Below are 22,254 nucleotides of genomic sequence, written 5' to 3' on the forward strand. Positions count from 1 at the left end.
TGTTTTGGAAGCACTGAGTAAAGCCAAGTAGAAGACAAATGTTAGACAAAGCTAATTCTTCAACCGGTCTGTGGTATTTCTGGGCAAAGTGTTTGACGGCCTTGCGAAAAGCACCAAAGCATAGTCTGTCGAGAGGATAAAGACATTGCCTATGCGAGTTTTTCTAGGTCTGTCTGGACATTTTCGAGCCTTCACACCTCGCTACGCCACCATGACGAAGTGCGTGATATCTTTAACACAGAAAGGCGCACCGTTTGTTTGCAGTGAACATTGCTAACAAGCATATCAAGCACTTCACTTCTTAACATCATATCTTCAAACCCATTCTTGATACCTCCGAACTTCAAAAAGTCTTTGGATCTCTGCAGAGACGCATCACTTTACGGAACTGGGGCTGTTCACTAGCAACAGGATGACTCACAGCCACCAGCGCGCCAACTCAGCGCTGTAGGTTATTACTCAAACCCATTAACGAAAACGCAAGTTGTTAGTTAGTTAGTTATGTAAGGTTTTGTGGCGCAAAAGCAACTAAGGCTATGATGCGCCATGCACAGGTTGAAAATATATAATTTGATAAAAGCGCTTCAAGCAACAAAGATTATTTGCTTTAAAATTTGTTTAAGAACCCTGTTTCATCTAAAAAATTAAAAACATCGTCTAGAGATACAAGTGCATTTTCAGCTAGGATCAGGGATGGATGAAGTGGTGTTAGTGTTTTGTAAAGTTCATAAAAATATTTCTGTCTTTTTTCCTCCAACGCCGGACATGTTATTAAAATGTGATTCACAGTTAGGGATTCTTGGCAGTGATCACAAACCGTTTGTTGTTCATTTTTCAATAAAAAGTTATGTGTGAGATGTGTGTGTCCGATGCGAATGCGACATAGAATGACTTCCATGAAACGTTACTGGTGATAAGATGTCTTCCACTCCTGTAGTATGGGTTTTACTATTTGTAGTTTGTTATTTACTTGGCAGCCCCACTCGTGTTGACACTTTGAGGTGATCGCAGCACGGACCACCCGGACACAGTCCTTGAATGGAAGATTTATTTGTCTAATTTTGTTACAGGCTGTGAGTGCTGCACATTTGTCCGCCTTTTCATTTCCCGGGATTCCTACGTGACTTGGAACCCAACAGAGACGAATTATTTTACCATTCTTTTCACATTTGCCGAGCATTCTCAGGATGCAGCCGAGAAAAGGTTCGCACTCTGATTTTCTATGGAGAGAATTAAGTGAACTTAGGGAATCTGTGTAGACAACTGCTTTTTTATAATCTTCTGTTACTATTTTTTCCAAGGCCATAAGCAGGGCATATACTTCGGCTGTAAAAACCGAAGCAGACTGTGGCAACCTAAGACAATTTTCCCAGTGTTCCGATACAACTGCGCTTCCAACATGTTCATTTGTCTTGGAACCGTCAGTGTAAAACTCGGTGTAGTCATTGTATTTATTTTGTAATTCTAAGAAATCTTGCATTATGTGTTCAAGCGGTGTTTCTTTTTTCTTGTGGCATGTTATGCTAAAATCGCAAAAATGTGCGAAACCATGCCATGGGGGGAGTCTGTTCGGTCTTTCGGCAACCTTGAGAGCCTCGCTCGGAACATTGTAACTTTGGCACATATCTTCGAATCGAAGGATAAGTGGTCTCACGCTATGTGGTTTGTTAGCATAGTGTGTTCTGTGTGTGGTGTAAGTAACAAGAGTGTGGCATATATGATTAGGTAAAGCTGTGATTCTGAGCACGTATGAAGTCGTAAGCAAAGCTCTTCGGTGCTCCAAACAGGGTTCGTTACTGTCAGCATATAGGCTTCCTACTGGTGAGGTTCTGTACGCACCAGTTGCTAAGCGTAGTCCGTGGTTGTGCGTGGGGTCAAGACGTTTGATGTACGACTGCCTTGCTGACCCGTAAACTAGGCCACCGTAGTCAAGAATGCTGCGCACGACAGAGCGGTAAATACGTAACAGGCATGTTCGGTCGGCGCCCCAATGCTTACGTGATAGGACCTTCAGGATGTTAAGTGCTTTGTTTGCCTTAGTTTTTATGCTGTTAATGTGGGCGATAAAGTTTAGTTTACTATCAAAAATGATTCCTAAGAACTTTTGCTCTTGCTTAACCGGTAACGGGCTTTGATTTAATTTGAGAGCTGATTCAGGGTGTAACCCCCTTTTTTGTGAAAATACCACTGCCACAGTTTTTTGTGTAGAAAACCGAAATCCATTTTTATCGGCCCATTGCGTCAAGTTGTTAATTGTTATCTGGATTTGCCTTTCGCGTGTAGACATACCCGAGGCACGGTATGCAATTTGAAGGTCGTCGACGTATAAAGAGTGCATAATGTTGGGCGGTATAACTGAATTTATGGAGTTCATCTTCACCACGAAGAGAGTAGTGCTTAATACGCAACCCTGTGGGACGCCATTTTCTTGAACAAAGACTCGGGACAGTGTTGCTCCCAGACGGACTTGAAATGTTCGGTTTGACAGAAAATCGGCCAGACAGTTGAGCATTCTGCCGCGTATTCCTAGTGTTGCTAGATCTTGTAAAATGCCATACCTCCATGTGGTGTCGTATGCTTTTTCTAGGTCAAAAAACACCGCTAGGCAGTGCTGTTTATAAAGGAATGCCTCACGTATGGTGTGTTCAAGACGAACGAGATGGTCAGTTGTTGAGCAGCCTTTCTTGTAGCCACACTGATGAGTGTCTAGTAAGTTATCTGTTTCGAGAACGTATGTTAGTCTTATATTTATTATGCTTTCGTAGGATTTAGCGAGGCAACTTGTTAGTGCTATAGGTCTTAAGCTGTTAGGTGTATTTGGTGACTTTCCCGCCTTCAGAAAGGGAACAATAATAGCCTTTTTCCACTCTGCAGGCATCTTACCCGTTTCCCAGATCGTGTTAAAAAAACGCAACAAGGCCTCCACCGCTTTCTGGGACAAATGGGCTAACATAGCGTAATGTATTTTGTCAGGACCCGGTGCTGTTTTCTTACCCGAAGAGATTATTCTGTTTATTTCGTGGAGTGTTAACGGGGCATTGAACGGTCTATCTGAACTTCCCGTTGTCGGAAGCTTTTGTTTTTCGGCGGACTGTTTGTGTTTTAGGAATGTTGCGGAATAGTTTGCTGAGCTAGATATGGTGTAGAAGTGCTCGCCTAATATGTCTGCTTGTTCCTGTAGACTTGTTTGCGTGCCTGGAGTTGAGAGTATGGGGATTGTGTAGGGAGCATAGTCGCCCCTAAACTTGCGAACCTGGTCCCACATTCTCTTTGATGTTATTGAACTGTTAATTGATGAGATGTAATTTTTCCATGAATTTTTTTCTGCTTGCCTACGGATATACCTCGCCTTCGCTTTCGCTTTTTTGAATGATAAAAGATTATCTTGTGTTGGGTACCTTCTGAAGATACCCCATGCTTTGTTTTGAAGTTTTTTAGCTTGTGTGCATTCATTCGTCCACCAAGGTTTTAGTTTTTTCCTTAAGAATCCAGAAGATTGGGGAATAGCTTCTTCCGCCGCAGCAACTATGCAAGCAGTAATCCTCTCATTCGCCTCGTCTATGTTTAGGTCATCTAAGATCACTTTTTCTAAACTGGCTTTTTCAGTGAAGAGAGGCCAGTTTGCTAGGTGCAGTTTCCAACGGCGTGGCCTAGAAAGTGTTATAGGCAGTACGGATGTTAGTTTTATGACTGCAGGCATATGATCACTACCGTAGGGATTAGCTATTACAGTCCAATGAAGATCGGTGAACAGAGATGGGGAACACATTGCCAAATCAAGGCAACTCATAGCTCCTGTGCTAGGGGAGCAGTATGTGGCCGTACCAGTATTTAAAAGGCATAGTTCATTACTTAGAATAAAATCTTCGATTGTTTGTCCCCTATGGTCAGTTTTTTTGCTCCCCCATAGTGTATTATGCCCATTAAAATCTCCCGCTATCAGAAATGGTTCCGGTAGCTGGTCTAAAATCAGGTCTAAATCTTTTACAGTGAACTGTGTGTGTGGAGGAATGTAGAGGGAACAGATGGTAATGGTTTTATGTGCTAAAATGGTGACAGCAGCGGCTTCTATGTGGCTATTAATGGTTACTGCTCTAGCTGGAATTCCGTGTTTCACAACCACAGCCACACCGCCCGGAAGCCGGTTAGCTTGGGTACGGTCGCGCCGTACAACAGTGAAGCCTTTTAAGATGTTAATGTTTTTGTCACATAAGTTTGTTTCCTGTAGGCACAAAGCCACAGGGGAGAAGTTATTCAGTATACCTCTTATGTCACCTAAGTTGTGTAAAAGTCCTGTGCAGTTCCAGTGGATAATAAAAGCCATTTTAAAACATAAAGGTAAAAGATGGCATTATGATTCTATAAGATATAAGATGTTAGGTGACTTAGGTGTGGAGAGAGTTATTAGAAAGGAGGGATAACCTTTAGGTTATCACTTTTTAATTAACGTGGTTATTGGGACTTTGTCCCTCTTGGCGCGCTCGAGAGAGCGCTTGTCCTTCGGTGTCGACGACACCGGGGTTTTTGCGTCGACCTCCATCGCTCTCTCAGAGGCGCTGGAGGATCGAGAGTTGGGCGCCGGGACACGTGTCTCGGGCCGTGGAGTTCGATTGAGTTTAGGGCCTTGCGATACTGGTGTCTGCGGGCCCTTCGAAGGCGATAGAGCAGCTCTGGCTGCTGCCACCATGGGGGCGGGAGGGGTCACTGCGGGACCACTGTGCGTGGGCTCGGAGGACTCCCGAGGCCTCTGTAACGCTGCCCCCACCTGCGTCACATCGGCGTAACTTCTTCTGGAAAGGTAGGACAATCGCTTTCGTGCTTCAAAGAACGAGATTTTTTCTTTAACAGTTAGTGCAATTACTTCCTTTTCTTTTTTCCAGCAAGGGCAAGACCGCGAGTAAGCTGGATGGTCCCCTTTGCAGTTAACACAGTGTGGAGAAGAAGTGCAATTGTCAGATTGGTGGTCATTGGAGCTGCATTTGGCACATGTTGTTTGTCCTCGGCATGCGTGTGAAGCATGTCCAAACCGTTGACATTTGAAACATCGTCTGGGGTTGGGGATATATGGTCTGACATTTACTTTTACGTATCCTGCATTCAGAGAAGTAGGCATTTCGCTTGTCCCAAAGGTAAGTATAACATGTTTTGTCGGAATTTCTTGATCATTTCTTCGGATGACAATTCTTTGTACTTTAGTCACGTTTTGTTCTTGGAAACCCTCGAGCAGTTCCTCATCACTCAAGCCAAGGAAGTCCACCTCGGATATCACGCCCCTGCTTGTATTTAGTGTTCTGTGGGCTGAAATTGAGACTGTCGCGTCGCCAATGCTGGTAAGTTCTGAGAGCTTTTGCACTTGATCTTTGTCATTTAGTTCTAGGAGGAGGTCCCCGCTAGACATTTTTGAGGCTTTGTATGTTGATCCAATTTTGTCTTTCAGGCATTTGGCCACCAGAAATGGTGAAAGCTTTCTTACGGGTATGTTATTTTCACTATGCACTACATGGTACTTGGGGAATGCTGGGACATTGTTCCGAAAGGAGAACTGAAACGTTGCTTCGGTGCGGCCTCTTTTCAGAGGCCGATCATAGACAACAGAGGTTTGCGCTGCCATAAGAAAATGTTCGAGTTCGGCAACAGCGCCGACCGCCCACCACGGAGCCCAACGAGGGGACGCGGCAGAGCTTGTGCACAAGTCTGCGTGACGCCAGTCGTACGCCGCTACTATAACCAAATATGGTGTACCCAAGGTAGGATAGCCACACACGATTAACCCTTGCCGCCAGGGAGAATGGAAGTAAATGGAAGAGAGTAGAAGACAGGAAAGGCGAAAAAGTATGAGAGAGAGACGAAGATTGGGGAGAGAGAGACAGGAAAAGGCGACTACCGATTTCCCCCGGGTGGGTCAGTCCGGAGGTGCCGTCTACGCGAAGCGGAGGCCAAAGAGGTGTGTTGCCTCCACTGAGGGGCCGTAAAGGTCCAGACACCCGGCATCGGCTCAACCTCCAGGATCCTCTTTTCCCCGGACACGGCTAAGCCGCGCACGGTTACACGCGGGAGGGGCCAACACTCATGTGCTCGGGTCCGTGGTGTCGCAACACACCAAACGCCTGCTGACGCAGACGCCCCTGCGGGGAAAGCGCAAGAAAACTATGGTACTACGGAAAAGGAAGCACTTCCAGTGGTAATGGCTGTAAGAAATTTCCGAACCTATCTTGAAGCTCGAAAGTTCAAGCTGTTTACGGATATCAAAGCACTTACCGATCTTCTCAATCTCTCGCAACCCAAGGGCAGAATATGAGGTGGTGGTGGAAAACATTTATTATATACAGAGAGAGAGAAAAGTGGGGTCGGCATTAAGGGCCGGTCCCTAGGAAAATGCAGGAGGGATTCCTAGTCCCGGACCCATGTGGCTTCCGGAGGTGTATCAACGAACTGCAGCAATTCGCATTTGCAGTGACTCACAGACGAGCCACAAGATGCTGATGCATTATCAAGGCTGCATACTTCAGTTTTTCCCAGCAGACAGCACATAAAGCCTGATGCAGGGACAGAAGATAAAGGAAGTTTGTGCCTGACGAGGCCTCTGCCGGAACAGTTCAGAGTATTGCAGCTAAAAACATTGAAAAGAAAATTGTGTTTAACAAGAGAAGTTATACAACGCGACATTTTACACAGTCATAGAGTTACGAGTACGTGTCGCTTGTACAGTAGTAAACACAACAGATCACACATTGCATGACACTATCGAAATTTACATACATTATGAAAGATGCTTTTCACTTGTGGATCCTGAAAGCCTCTAACATGATAGATAACATTGATTCAATATACACATGAACAGGGACACAAGACAAGATTTACAGTGCATTTCCTGTGTTACAAACAAAATGCTTAGTTCTGATTGTAGCTTATACCAGGTGACAACAATGTTTCCATAACATGGCGTTTAAATACACGTGATATGCATTGATCAGCAGCTAATACGGAAAAAGCGTGCGCCATTAACATCTGTAAGAGAAGAGAGAAAGTTTGACGACAGGGTGAGAGGTTTTACGTGCCAGAGACATGCGGGCCAAGAATCTTGAGGGTTTACCACAAAAGCGCCCAATCGGGTGGGCATGACGGATTCTCTAAGACGTTCAGGGAGATAAACCAGCGCTTAACCAGCGCTTAAGAAGACGTGCACGAATATGTCTGCCATTGCCACCTGTGTCGAATCGCCAAAGCCAAATACAAATCTAGAGGAAACGAAATGGTCATTCCCACGATTTCAAACATACCCTTTGAAGTTGAACGGATGGAGTCAGAGGCCCCGGATAATGTGGAGTGCCGTCAAGATGTAGACGAAGTGGCTCCAGTACCGGAGGAGAAGAGGAAGAGGAAGCATGACTTCAATAAAATAGAGAAACGGCTGTATCCGTCTCCGTAGAGTTTATTACAATACATACACACATATATATATATATATATATATATTGCCACGCGCCTTCAAAAGGGGGCTGACGACGTTTATTGAGGGCAGCTGGGCTCTGGAGAGAACGGCGGCGAAAGCGAACTATCGAACAGGGCGGTTAGCACGCGCACTTTTTACTTCTTGCGCATCTGCGCTTGCCCTATTCCCACTACTACAGGTGACATTTCCCCCCTTCCTTGGAAAGAGCATCGGCTCGATGCTCAAGAAGTGGTGTGGGAAAGAGAAAAAAACAACAAAAAACAAAACACGATCAATGAAGATGCTCCACCGTGCCAGCCGTCCTGAAGGATCGCGTATGTTTGCCAACCAACATAGAGCATGGTGGTCTGTCACCACTTTGAAGGGACGGCCGTAGAGATAAGGGCGAAACTTCGTGACCGCCCAGACGACCGCGAGACACTCTTTTTCTGTAGTAGAGTAGTTCGCCTCGGCACGGGAGAGCGAGCAGCTAGCATAAGCTATTACTTGACGTTGGACGAGTACTGCGCCAAGGCCGATGTTGCTGGCGTCAGTATGCACCTCGGTGTCAGCCTCTTCGTCGAAATGTGCCAGGACGGGTGCTGACTGCATGCGTTGGCGTAGTTCAGCGAAGGCCGCCTGTTGCTCATTCGTCCAGGCAAATGACGTGTCATCCCTGGTAAGGCGAGGCAGGGGTTCCGCAATCTTCGAGAAGTTCTCGATGAAGCGGTGATAATACGCACACAGGCCCAGGAAGCGTCGGACGGCCTTCTTGTCGGCAGGAGGAGGAAAAGGTGCTACAGCGGCAAGCTTGTCGGGATCGGGTCGAACTCCTTTGGCGCTGACGACGTATCCGAGAAACTTGAGCTCTTCATAACCGAAGTGGCACTTATCTGGTTTAAGCGTGAGGTCAGCTGATCGGAGCGCTTCTAGCACATGCCGAAAGCTATGAAGATGTTGCTCAAATGTTTTAGAAAAGACAACTACGTCGTCAAGATACACCAAGGCAAGTCTGCCACTTCAATCCAGCGAGGACAGTATCCATCATTCGCTGGAAAGTTGCTGGGGCTGAACACAAAGCGAAAGGGAGCACTCGAAGTTTGTAAAGGCCGTCGGGAGTCACAAAGGCAGTTTTCTCGTGGTCTCGTTCGTCTACCTCAATCTGCCAGTATCCACTTTTCAAATCGAGTGAGGAAAAGTACTGGGCACGCCGCAGTCTATCTAACGAGTCGTCGATACGTGGCAGTGGGTACACGTCCTATTTAGTTACGTTGTTGAGCTTCCGGTAGTCGACGCAAAAGCGCAGCGTTCCGTCTTTCTTTTTGACAAGAACGACCGGAGACGACCATGAGCTGTTGGAAGGTTCGATCACGCCGTCTTCAAGCATCTGTTGTACTTGCGTACGAATCGCTGCGCGTTCCTTTGGCGACACGCAGTAGGGCTGCTGGTGTATCGGGCGTGCGCGGTCCCATGCGATGATCCTGAGCCTTGTAACCGAAGTCTGGCGTACCTTAGACGAGCTTGCGAAGCATGCCCTGAATTCAAGCAAGAGCTCCTGCAGTGCTGCCTGTTTGTCGTTAGATAACTCGGAAATAATGTCGATGTTGCCCAGTGACTCGTCAGCCAGCCTCACTGGTTCAGGGGCAAAACATTCAGCAACGTGTTCTATTTCTTCAGCAAACGCTATCGAAGTACCGCGGAAGAGGTGTCGATGCTCGTTACTAAAGTTGGTGACTAGCAACTTAGATCGGCCATCACAAAGCTGTAGCACACTCCTGGTCGCACAAATACCTTGCGTCAGTAGATGCGCTAAGTTACTTTCTGCGACCACTCCACCTTCGCGCATTCCACCGCACATCACTTCGACTAGAACACTGGCTCGTGGAGGAAGCGTAACACTTTCGGCGGAAACACGAAGCGCGTCGTCACGTCGTTGGTCGTCGATTGTGTCGATTGCTTGGTCGGCTGAGAAGGTGACTGCACCTCCCTGTAAGTCAATAGCAGCGCCGTATTCCTGCAGGAAGTCAACTCCGAGAATGACGTCGCGGGAGCATTCGCGTAGGACAAGGCAACTCGCCACGAATGTCGATCCTCGAATTCAAACTCTTGTCGTGCAGGGTCCCAATGGAGTGACGACGTGACCGCCAGCCGTACGAATCTGCGAGCCATGCATGCCAAGGGGTAATTACTTTCTTCAGAAACGTCGCCATCTTCCCGCTTATTATAGAATAGTCCGCTCCGGTATCCACTAAAGCGCTAACCGCGTAACCGTCGATCACCACCGGAATGTCGAGCGAAAGACGGTCATTCCGTTCAGCTGCAGTTGATGTCGGACCAGTACCCTTCTTTACTCGCGTCGATCGGAGGTCTTTAGCGCGTCGACTGCCAGCGGCCTCGCCCCCAAAGGTCGCTGTAGTTAGTTTTCCCGGCGGGGACTTGGCGACGGTCCGCTCGAATACCGCTAGGGTGATGGGGAAAATTGCCTTGGCGACGGCGAGCGCGACTGCCGCCCGGTAGGCGGTGGCATGCGTTGTTGAGCCAAATAATTCTCAATGTCCCGAGGTCGTTGGCCCAGTCGGGGTGGTGGCGAGTAGGCGGAAAAGCCCCGCAACCCGAGGCGTCGGTATGGGCACTGGCGGTACAAATGATCTGCCTCACCACAGTGGAAACACAGAGGACGGCGATCCGGAGTGCGCCAAACGTCTGACTTCCGAGGGGACATGCGTCGATCGTCGGCGTAAAGTACCAGTTGCTCTTGCGGAAGCACAACCGGAGAAGCGGCATGGGGAAACGGTGGAGGCTTGCGTCGATCCTCGATGTACGGCACCGGTTTGGATGGTGGGAGTGTAACCGGATGAGTGGCCTGAACAAACAGCGGCGGGGACGAAGCAAGCTGTCGCAAGACTTCTGCGTAGGTCGCACGGTGGTGTACAGATGGTGGAAGCGCGGTGTTAGGAAAAGGAACGGTGGACCAGAGCGCTTGGTGCACTTAATCTCTTATAACACTCGCAATGGAGCTCATAGTGGCTTGTGGGGTGCCGTAACCCTTCAGTATCTCTTCGCGCACAACGGTGCGGATGAGGTCTCGAAGGTTGTCATTGTGGCTTCCGATGGCCGTCGACATGTCCGTAGTCACAGTCACTTGCCGCTCGTAAAATTTAGAGCGCTGATGAAGCATCTTCTCCATACTGACCGCCTCGGATAGAAATTCGGCGACAGCCTTCGGAGGATTGCGCACCAGACCAGCGAAGAGCTGCTCCTTCACGCCTCGCATCAGGTGACGCAACTTCTTGTCCTCGGTCATTCCAGGGTCTGCTCATCTGAAGAGGCGCGTCATATTTTCGACGAACGCGGTAACGCTTTCGTTGGGAAGCTGGACGCAGACCTGAATTGCTCGTTCGGCTCGTTCGCGGCGATCAGGACTAGCGTAGGTGTCCAGTAGAAGACGGCGGAACTCGCGCTACGACGTCAGTTGCCCCTCACGGTTTTGAAACCATGTACGCGCGCCGTCCTCTAAGCAAAAGTAGACATACCTACGTTTAGTCGCGTCGTCCCATTCATTGTATTTGGCGACGCGCTCGAAGTCGGTCATCCAGTCTTCGACGTCTTCGAAGACGTCGCCTTGGAACGACTTCAGCATAGAGCACTGCACGGGTTCGGGCTTACCTGAAAGCCCGGGCACGGGTAGAGCAGTTTTTTCCCGCGCTCGGGCACGGCGTGTGCTTTTGGACCCGGGCCCGGGCCGGGCTCGTCTTTTTTGACGCGGGCCCGGGCCGGGCTCGGGCTTTCTGGTGGTGTGCACGTAACGTGCAGCGAGTTATTCTCGGGCGTCTCAACTCTGAAAAACATCTATTTTTCGGTCTCGGGCCGGGTTTGGGCCAGTTTCGAGCCGGGCTCGGGCCGGGCTCGGGCCGGGCTGGGGCCGGGCTCGGGCCTAAGGTAAAGGGGTGGCGGGCCGGGACGGGTGGGTAACCTAGATTATTTCCGGGCCAGGCCCGGGTCTCGCCATAAAATTTTTGATCGGGCTCGGACGGGCCGCCCAACGTAAAAACGGGCCCGGGCCGGGCTCGGGCTGAAAAAATCGGCCCGTGCAGTGCTCTACTTCAGCACCAGTGGATTCTGAAGTGTATAGCGATTCGTCATTGCACGCTCCATACCAACCAGTTGGGGTAGTCTGAAGCGCTGCGGTGTCTTCAGGAGGCAGTCGCCGGATCCTGCGGCTGGTCCGATGGACGGGAGTAGGGACTAACACAGGGCTGGTACTTCTGCTCCCAGGAGGAGTCTGCGGCATGAGTGAGAAGTACCCAGCACTTCCACCACTTTGCCACGTGCCTTCAAAAGGGGGCTGATGACGTTTATGGAGGGCAGATGGGCTCTGGAGAAAACGGCGGCGAGAGCAAACTATCGAACAGGGAGGTTAGCACGCGCACTTCTTCCTTCTTGCGCCTCTGCGCTTGCCCTACTCCCACTACTACTGTTGACAATATATATATATATATATATATATATATATATATATATATATATTGTCACGGGATGTTCTTGTAAGTTCACAGGGCGTCTGACCGAAGTATAAGAAGACGGAGCAGTCTCAGCTGGACACCGATCGAGCGCACACTACTAGTTCGTCGACTTCTTCTTTCACACTTCACCGTGCCGGCACCAATAATCTCCAGTACAATCACCCCCCGCACAGAAAGAATCCATCCTGGCGACCGAGGGAAAAGACAGCATGGGCTGGTCGTAACATGGTTTAAGCCGTGCTACATGAACTCTTTCGCGCCCTCGGCAACGGCGATCAGAAGACGGCGCGAGCGGCTCAACGACATAGTTCACGGGTGATGTTTGCTGCAGTACGCGGTAGGGACCGTGGTAGTTTGACAAAAACTTAGTGGATTGGCCAGGGGAAGTAGGCGGGACCCGAAGCCAAACAAGCATTCCGGGGGAATAGCGGGCACTAGGCGCGCATGCGTCATGGCGTGATTTTTGGCGCAACTGATCTTGGGTGGTGAACGGGCGGGCTAGTTGGTGACATTGTTCAGCGTAAGCAGCCGCTTCTGAAACAGGCGTCACTTCAGAAGCGTCAGGACGGTAGGTTAGAATGGTGTCCAAGAGGCAGGAAGGTTCTCGGCCATAAAGAAGAAAGAGAGAAGCCGGCGGTAGTTTGCGGGGCAGAATTATAGGCGTAAGTGACAAAAGGAAGAACCCGGTCCCAAATGGAGTGATCGCCATACACATACATCGCAAGCATGTCGCCAAGCGTACGATTAAAACATTCCGTCACGCCTTTAGTTTGTGGATGGTAGGCGAAAGCGGTGCGGTGAACGATGTTGCACTCCTTTAGCTGAGCCGCGATGACATTTGAGAGAAAGACGCGCCCACGGTCACTTAATAATTCACGTGGTGCACCATGTGGCATAATAAGGTGGCGAAGAAGGAAGCAAGCGACGTCTTTCGCGGTGGACGCCGGCAGCGCAGATGTTTTGGCGTACCGTGTGAGGTGGTCTACGGCAACAATGATCCACCAGTTACCGTCCGGAGTGCTTGGAAGGGAGCCGTAAAGATAAATTCCAACACGGTCGAGAAAAGCAGGGTAAAGGTTGCAGGGGACCTGCAGAACTCTGAGGAGGGGTCTTGCGGCGTTGACACGTAGCGCATGAACGGACGCACTGGCGAACGAATCTGTACATCCCCCGCCAGTAGAATCAAAGACGAAGACGGGAATACGTTTTGAATACGCCGGTGTGGCCACATTGGGGGTCATTGTGGAAAGCGGTGCAGATGTGTCAGCGTAGATGACGGGGAATAACGAGCAGCCATTGACGGCCATCGGTGAGGTAATTCCGTCGATACAAAAGGTCGTCGCGGATGGCAAAGTGGTGTGCTTGACGATGCAGGGCGCGTGAGAGAGACGCAGCTGAGCGGTGAGACAGGAAGTCCAGCAGTAAAGAGATCCAGGGATCTTTACGCTGCTCGGCCGGCATGTCGTTGAAGCTAAGAGCTGGCAAATCGCAGGTGGGAGTTAAGGGGCAAACAGAGGCAGGAGATAGCGGAGAACGGGATAGGACGTCGGCATCTGAATGTTTGCGCCCAGAGCGATAAATGACACGTATGTCATACTCTTGAAGCCGTAAGGCCTAACGAGTGAGGCGGCCACTGGGATCTTTCAAGGACGATAACCAGCATAAGGCATGGTGATCAGTGACAACGTCAAACTGACGGCCGTAAAGGTAAGTACGAAATTTGCCGATTGCCCAAACAATCGCCAAACATTCTTTTTCCGTCACAGAATAGCCAGCCTTCGTTAGGGTGTGGCTGGCATATGCGACAACGTACTCGTCAAAGCCATCTTTGCGTTGGGCGAGAATGGCGCCAAGTCCGACACCGCTAGCATCCATATGTATCTCAGTAGGCGCATTGGGGTCAAAGTGGCGCAGTACTGGAGGTGACGTGAGGAGCCTGCGGGGCCTCATAAATGAGTCGTCACACTCAGAGTTCTAAGCCGACAGGTCTGACATGCCATTAAGAAGCTGCGTCAAGGGAGCGATGATCGAGGCAAAATTACGGATGAAACGCCGGAAATAGGAAGCCAAACCGATGAAGCTCTGTAGTTCCTTTAGAGTAGTGGGTTTGCGGTACTCAGCAACGGCGCGAAGTTTGGCAGGATCAGGCAGAATTCACTCTTTCAATACGACGTGGCCTAGGATCGTAATCTCATGGGTACCACAATTACAATTTTTCAAATTGAGTTGCAGCCCAGCTGACGTGAGACAGGCAAGAACTTGCTCATGGTGGGAGAGATGCGTATCAAAAATCGGTAGAAAAGACCACAATGTCATCTAAGTAGCAAAAGCATGTTTGACATTTAAGACCCCTGAGAATAGCGTCCACCATTCTTTCGAAAGTTGCAGGTGCGTTGCAAAGGCCGAAAGGCATTACATTGAACTCGTATAATCCATAAGGAGTTACAAAAACCGTTTTTGGACGGTCGGCTTCAGCCATCGGCACTTGCCAGTACCCGGAGCGCAGATCCAGCGAAGAGAAGAACTCAGCTCCCTGTAGGCAATCCAGGGCGTCGTCGATGCGTGGTAGGGGATAAACATTCTTGCGGGTAATCTTGTTGAGTCGGCGGATAATCGACGCAAAACCTGATTGAGCCATCCTTTTTCCGCACCAGCACGACCGGAGACGCCCAAGGACTGTGGGAGGGCTGGACCACACCTCGTTTCAGCATGTCGTCAACGTGTCCGTCAATGACACGGCGTTCGGCTGCGGAAACACGGTATGGACGTTGGCGCAGCGGAGCATGGTGACCGGTGTCAATACGGTGAACTACCGCTGACGTGCGCCCCAAGGAAGGTTGGCCGAGGTCGAAAGAAGCATGGAAACGTTCAAGAAGTTCAACACCTGCACTGCGTTGAGCGGGCGTAAGAGCGTCGTCGACGGCATGCAAGAAAACATCGGGGGAACGCGAGGCTGGTGCGGTAGCAGAAGTGACGGCACCGATAGGCAGTGGCGACCTATCGGAAGGTAGGTCAAATGGACTAATGACGTCAAGAGTGTCAGAGACGCCCAGCACATTCATCGTGTAAGAGAGTTGAAGGACAGGGAAATGGATTGCACGCATAAATGGCAGCGGAACCATCGGTGAGTGTAACGACTGCAAACGGGAGTAGAAGGTTCCGTCGACGCGCACAATCTTCAGATGGTGTAAAAAGAGCTGTCGTGGCGGGGGCAGAGTCACAAGAGACGGGCACCAAGGCGGCAGAAAAAGAAGAGATAATGACGTCAGTGGTGACGACCACTTTAGGAGAACGGTTCGGGAGGTCGACGGTAGTGTCACGGAACGGAGACAAAGCCAGTTGCGCGCGAGCGCAGTCGACAAGAGCATGATGTGCGGAAAGAAAGTCCCAACCCAAAGTAACGTCATGCGAAGCACGGCATATAACGACGAATTCTACAAAATATAGTTCATCCTGAATCATAACACTAGCGGTACATGCGGCCGAAGGCTTGACTTGCTGCGAGCTTGCCGTGCGTAGGGAGATATCTGGTACAGGAATCGTCACTTTCTTGAGTTTGCGGCAGAGGTCTTCAGTTATTACAGAAACGGCAGCCCCTGTATCGATTAGAGCTGTGTCGCGACGCTTTCGACAAATACTGTGATTTCGTTAGTAGGAGAAAGATGAGGCCTTGAAAATTTCGACGATGGCGCAGTTCTTGCCTCGGGAACTGCGGCTGTCAGTTTTCCTCCTGACCAGAGGTGGAACGGCGAAGCATGGGTGAAAGGGAACGGCGGCGAGGAGAAGGAGACCGACGAGAGTTGAAGGCGGCGCGACGAGAATACGAGTCCGAGGGATCAGGGATAGAACGATGCGAAGGCTCTTGGGGAAGGTAGCCGAGGTTCGGCGCGTCAGGACTGAAAATAAAGTCCACGGCGGCGACAGAAACGCGCAACATGTCCCGGAATACCTCATGCGTAACAGATAGGGCTGTTGTCCGTAGTACGCCAAGGGTTAAGAGAAGGTACGCAAGGCGATAAGGGCACGTGAACCGGGCGTACCGGCAATGGCGACGTGTAGAAACTAGCGGCGGGTCTGGAAGTAGTAGGCATCGATCGCTGAGGAGGTCGGTTGAGAGCGGCAGCGTTAGTCAGAGGTGCAGTCACACGACGGAGCGACGGTTCTAGTGAGGAAGCAGGCTCAGCAACACACACCAGAAGAGATAGCTGGCGAGCCACTTCTTCCCGAATGTATTGCTGAATCTGCGGCAGCAAGCCGGGGTGATCAGCGCTAAGGCATCCAGGCTCCAACGCCAAGAGGTCCGCGGATTGCAAACTGGTGCGACGGGTGGAAAGGCGCTGTTTGCGCAACTCGTCGAAGCTTTGGCAGAGCTCAATTACTTGTGCAACTGTCGTAGGGTTCTTGGCCACGAGCATATGGAAGGCATCGTCGTCTATGCCTTTCATAATATGCCTTATCTTATTGGCTTCGATCATGGACGCATTCACGCGCTTACAGAGGCCGATGACGTCGTCAATGTAGCTCGTGAAGGTTTCACCGCATTGTTGAGCGCGACCACGCAAACGGTGTTCAGCACGGAGTCTGTGCACAGCGGGACGGCCGAAGACCGAAGTGAGGGTCTCGGTGAAAGCTGACCAGGTTGTAAACTCGGCTTCGTGGTTTCTAAACCACAGATTTGCCACATCAGTCAGATAAAAGATGGCGTTGGTCAGCTTGTCGCGGTCAGCCCACTTGTTATGCGCACTAACCCGGTCATACTCTGCAAGCCAGTCCTCCACGTCGTGATTGTCGGTGCCACTGAAGATTGCAGTGTCGCGTTGACGTACCGCACCATAACACACGACAGTCGGGGGGGGAGGGGCGGGAGTGGATTGCGGGTGCGAAGGGCCGGCGCCGTCGGTCATTGTGGCCGCAGATGGCAACGTACGACTGGGGAGCTCCAGGTCGGGGAAGACGAGTACCCAGCACCTCCACCAAATCTCACGGGATGTTCTTGTAGGTCCACAGGGCGTCTGACCGAAGTATAAGAAGACGGAGCAGTCTCAAGTGGACACCGATCGAGCGCGCACTACTAGTTCGTCGACTTCTTCTTTCACACTTCACCGTGCCGGCACCAATAATCTCCAGTACAATATATATATATATATATATATATATATATATATATATTGACACGTATACATGTTTATCTTTCACCGGTGGCCGCTTTCCACCGGCTAACAAACGCTAAACGTTATCGCTCGGCGCAGGACGCGCCTGTATCGAAAGTTTCTAGAACGTTATCGATGCTTCTTTTCGTTGCCTGTTTTTCACCGACGCTTATGTTATCTGATTGTGTGACCGACGCGAATTGTCTAGAACTTTCTGGAAGACACGCGGGCATCAGGGATTAATCTGGAACCTTCGATGACTCAGGTATAAAAGCCGACGCGTCGCGCCGCTGATCAGATTTTCGACGATCGCCGACTGTGTTCGCCGCTATCGTTGTGCTTTGAGTGCAGCGTGCTTTTGTGGGCACAGGTTCGCCCAATAAACAACCAGTTTCGTCATACACAGTTTTACGACTGTTTTCTTTACCGCCACTACTACGTGAGATCTGGTGGAGGTGCCAGTTCGTTCATGCACCGAACGCCCCCGCAAAGCCGTGACCCAAGCCCGAAACCGGAGGACGAGACCAACGTCGCCAAGGAACAGCGAGCTAGCCGTAGGCAGCAAGGACTTCTGCCGGAGTACGGACTTCTTCCCGAAAAGACCACTGCAATCAAGGCCAAGTCAACAACCAGAATGGCAGCACCAGCGTCCCCCATCCTGTTGCAAGAACCTCGGGAGCCACCGATCTTTCGTGGATCATCGGCTGAAGACCCTGAAACCTGGCTGGAGACATATGAAAGGACCGCGACGTTCAACAAATGGAGCGACGACGACAAGCTGCGCCATATTTACTTCTCGCTTGAAGACGGCGCCAGAACCTGGTTCGAGAATAGGGAGCGTGCACTAAGAACCTGGGACCTCTTCAGAGCCGCATTGCTGGACACCTTCACGAGCGTCGTCCGTAAAGAAAGAGCTGCAGCCTTGTTGGAAAACGGTGTACAGCTCCCGAATGAGAGCATCGCTATGTACACTGAAGAAATGACTCGATTATTCCGGCACGCCGACCCCGCTATGCCAGAAGACAAGAAAGTTCGCTTGCTCATGCGGGGAGTTAAGCAGGAACTATTCGCCGGACTGGTGCGGAATCCACCAACGACAGTCCAAGACTTTCTGTCGGAGGCTACGACGATCGAGAAAGCACTGGACATGCGCAACCGGCAATACAATCGCCGTTCGACGCCACATTACGCCGAAGTCCAAGGTCTCTCTCACGACTTACGAGACACCATCAGGGCGATAGTACGCGAAGAGCTGCAGAAGTTGCTACCGTCGTCGCAGCCTCAAGTTGCTTCCATCACCGATATCGTGCGGGAGGAAATCCAGCAATCGCTAGGACTTCCCGAATCGCCGCAACCTGAGCCGGAAGCGCTGACCTACGCCGCCGTCGCCCGTCGTCAAGGCCCCCCTCCGCGCTCGCGCCAGGGCCCCGTAACGCCGCAGTTCCGACGTCCACCACCGCCGCCGCCAGAACTCCCGTCCGTCGTCCAGCGCAGCTACCCGAGAAAGACGGACATTTGGCGCGCCCCCGACCACCGCCCGCTCTGCTATCACTGCGGGGAAGCTGGTCATATCTACCACCGATGCCCATACCGCGAGATGGGCCTACGAGGGTTCGCCGTCAACGCGCCGCGTCCAGTGCGGGGTGAACGACCGCGCGACATTGCCGACTACCTCGCCGGAGCCTAGTGGCAACCCCGACGACCCTCACGCTCGCCGTCACCAGGCCGCTACATCTCGCCGCATCGCCGTCAGTACGCCGCTCCCACCCGGGGCCGATCTCCCAGCCCTTACCGGGAAACTAAAGGCAGCAACCGATGGAGGTGCGGTTGCTGTACGACGCAATGCCGAAGATCCTCCGCCGCCTACGACGACGACGACGATTCGCGAATCATCACGACGAGATATCAGCACGCCGCCTAGCAACAGCCTTGACAGCACTTCGCCGCCGCAAGAAGACCGGCCGACGCGACGTAGCAGCAGCGGAGCAAGCCGACGCATCCGTGATCCGACGCCACGACTTAACCGTAATGCTAGACGACGGTCTACCGACTTAGACGTGCTCATCGATGGTCATAACGTCACCGCTCTCGTCGACACTGGCGCCGAGGATTCCGTCTTCAGTGGCGCGTTCGCCGCCAAGTTAAAGAAGGTGAAGACGGCCTGGCAAGGACCCGATATCCGGACAGCGGGAGGCCACCTAATAACGCAGGCTGGAATCTGCACAGCGCGAGTCACGGTCAACAACCGCACTTACCCGGCGAGCTTCGTAATCCTGCAGCACTGCTCCAGGGATGTCATCCTAGGCATGGACTTTCTAAACCAATACGGTGCAGTCATCGACTTAAGATCCAAGTCGATAACGCTTTCAACGCACAACGCGATACAACCGGGTACAAGCATAAGTTACCATGCCTTGAATGTGCTTGAAGAACAAGTCACCGTTCCGCCTCGCTCCAGCGTAATGATTTCCGTCGGTACCGAAGTGCCCGCAGACATGGAGGGCATCATCGAGGGTGATCATCACCTACTGCTCGACCGTGAAATTTGCGTCGCTAGAGGCATAGCTGAGCTACGTGCAGGGAAAGCAAGGGTGATGCTCACGAACTTCAGCCCTGAATACAAGCACATTAACAAAGGCACCACGGTCGCCTACATCGACAAAATAGTACAAGCCAGCAGTGCTTTCGCCTTCACGGATTCCAGTGCACCTGCAACGACGACTATAATACCTGAACCAACTTTCGACGTCAATCAGAACCTTCCCAGGCATAAGAAAGAACAACTAAAAGCTCTGCTCCTGCAATACAAGGACTGCTTCTCGTCGTCGTCAAAAGTTCGACAAACCCCTGTCGCCAAGCACCGCATCATCACCGACGAAAACGTCCGCCCACTCCGTCAGAGCCCGTACCGAGTTCCGGCGCGCGAACGTGAAGCCATAAGGCAACAAGTCGACGAAATGCTACGCGACGACATCATCCAGCCGTCCAAGAGTCCGTGGGCGTCCCGCGTGGTGCTAGTGAAGAAGAAGGATGCAACCCTACGTTTCTGCGTCGATTATCGTCGCCTCAACAAGATCACGAAGAAGGACGTATACCCCCTCCCACGGATTGACGACGCCTTGGATCGACTCTACAACGCAAAGTATTTTTCGTCGATGGACCTCAAAACCGGCTACTGGCAAATCGAAGTCGACGAGAGGGACCGGGAGAAGACTGCGTTTATAACACCAGACGGACTGTTCGAGTTCAAGGTCATGCCTTTTGGTCTTTGCTCGGCACCTGCGACTTTCCAACGCGTAATGGATACAGTACTGGCAGGCTTGAAGTGGCAGACTTGCCTCGTCTATTTGGACGACGTCGTTGTGTTTGCCTCAAGCTTCGAAGAACACCTGCGGCGCCTTGAAACAGTTCTTCAAGCAATCGAAACCTCCGGACTCACGTTAAAGCCAGAAAAGTGCCGCTTCGCATATGAGGAGCTCTTGTTCTTGGGCCACGTCATCAACAAGTCTGGAGTGCGCCCCGACCCTCAGAAAACTGCAGCCATCTCCAACTTTCCTCCGCCCGCCGACAAGAAGGCAGTGCGTAGATTTCTTGGACTGTGCGCCTATTACAGGCGCTTCGTCAAGGACTTTTCGCGGATCGCTGAGCCACTGACGTACCTCACGAAGGCCGACGTCGAGTTCAAGTGGGAGACGCCGCAAGTCGAAGCATTTGAAGAACTGAAGCGACGCCTGCAATCGCCGCCAATACTTGCGCATTTCGACGAAAACGCCGATACCGAAGTCCACACCGACGCAAGCAGCGTAGGACTCGGCGCCGTTCTTGTGCAGAGGACTGACGGACTAGAAAGGGTTGTAAGTTACGCTAGCCGGTCGGTATCGAAGGCGGAAGCAAATTATTCCACAACAGAAAAGGAGTGCCTCGCCATCATGTGGGCTACATCAAAGTTTCGTCCCTACCTCTATGGCAGGCCCTTTAAAGTTGTGAGCGACCACCACGCCTTGTGTTGGCTAGCTAACTTGAAGGATCCTTCAGGTCGCCTCGAACGATGGAGTCTAAGACTTCAAGCATTCGACATCACCGTCGTTTACAAGTCCGGGCGAAAGCACTCTGACGCCGACTGCTTGTCTCGCGCCCCCGTCGAACCGCCGCCACAAGACGACCAGGATGACGACACTTTCTTGGGACCAATCAGTGCCGACGAATTCGCCGAACAACAGCGAGCCGACCCGGAACTAAGGAGCCTTGTAGACTACCTGGAAGGCAAGACCGTCATTGTGCCGAAAGTTTTCAGGCGAGGATTGGCGTCGTTTTTCTTGCAAAACGACATTCTCCTAAAGAAGAACTTCTCGCCTCTCCGAGCCAACTACCTCCTCGTGGTACCTGCAGCATTGCGTCCAGAGGTTCAGCAAGCTCTCCATGACGACCCAACGGCTGGGCACCTCGGTTTTTCCCGCACGCTCGCGAGGATACAGAAAAAAAATTCACAGTTTCGCCCTAAGGGCGAAGCAATGAATGCGATAGCAACACAGCAATGTCATACGAAGTAAGGTGAGCGGCTTTGGTAGCAATATTAGTTGTAGTAAACATTGAGCTGATTAAGTAAGCAGGTGTGCTGCGGCGTAAGTAGACCGACATGAAGAGAGACTCGAAGACCACGAGAAGACGCGTGTGAAACGGTGGTGTTGATGAGAAGCGCTTCCCGTGGGCAGCGCGTGCGAAGGGACACACCTGTAGTGCTGCACTGCCGATCCGGGCAGCATTGCATGTGTAGCGCGCGTTGGAAAATGTCGCCCGACTAGTACTAACTGAATGAACAAGCGTGGTGTGAGCGCGCAGAAACAAACACGAATAGATCACACTGAATGACTGCAGACAACGACTGTCAAAACGCTGGCAGCAAGCATACGCCGCAGCGGGCGAGGGTATGTGCGGTCTATCGCTTCAACGGAAACTGAGCGGCGAATGCACGGCGCATAAAGGTCAGAGCTGTCTGGAGATAAGAGACGGTGCGGATGAGCGACGAGCGCGGTTGTTGGCGGAGTAGAAGTGCGCCCCCCCCCCCCCCCGCTCCCTCCGGCGCTGGCTTCCTGCTTCCTTGCTTGCGCGTGGGAGATGAGTGCGTTCGCTCTCCGTGATAGCGCGCGTC

This window comes from Dermacentor silvarum, chromosome 10 (assembly GCF_013339745.2).
Source record: "Dermacentor silvarum isolate Dsil-2018 chromosome 10, BIME_Dsil_1.4, whole genome shotgun sequence".
In the NCBI taxonomy this organism is placed as follows: Eukaryota; Metazoa; Arthropoda; class Arachnida; order Ixodida; family Ixodidae; genus Dermacentor; species Dermacentor silvarum.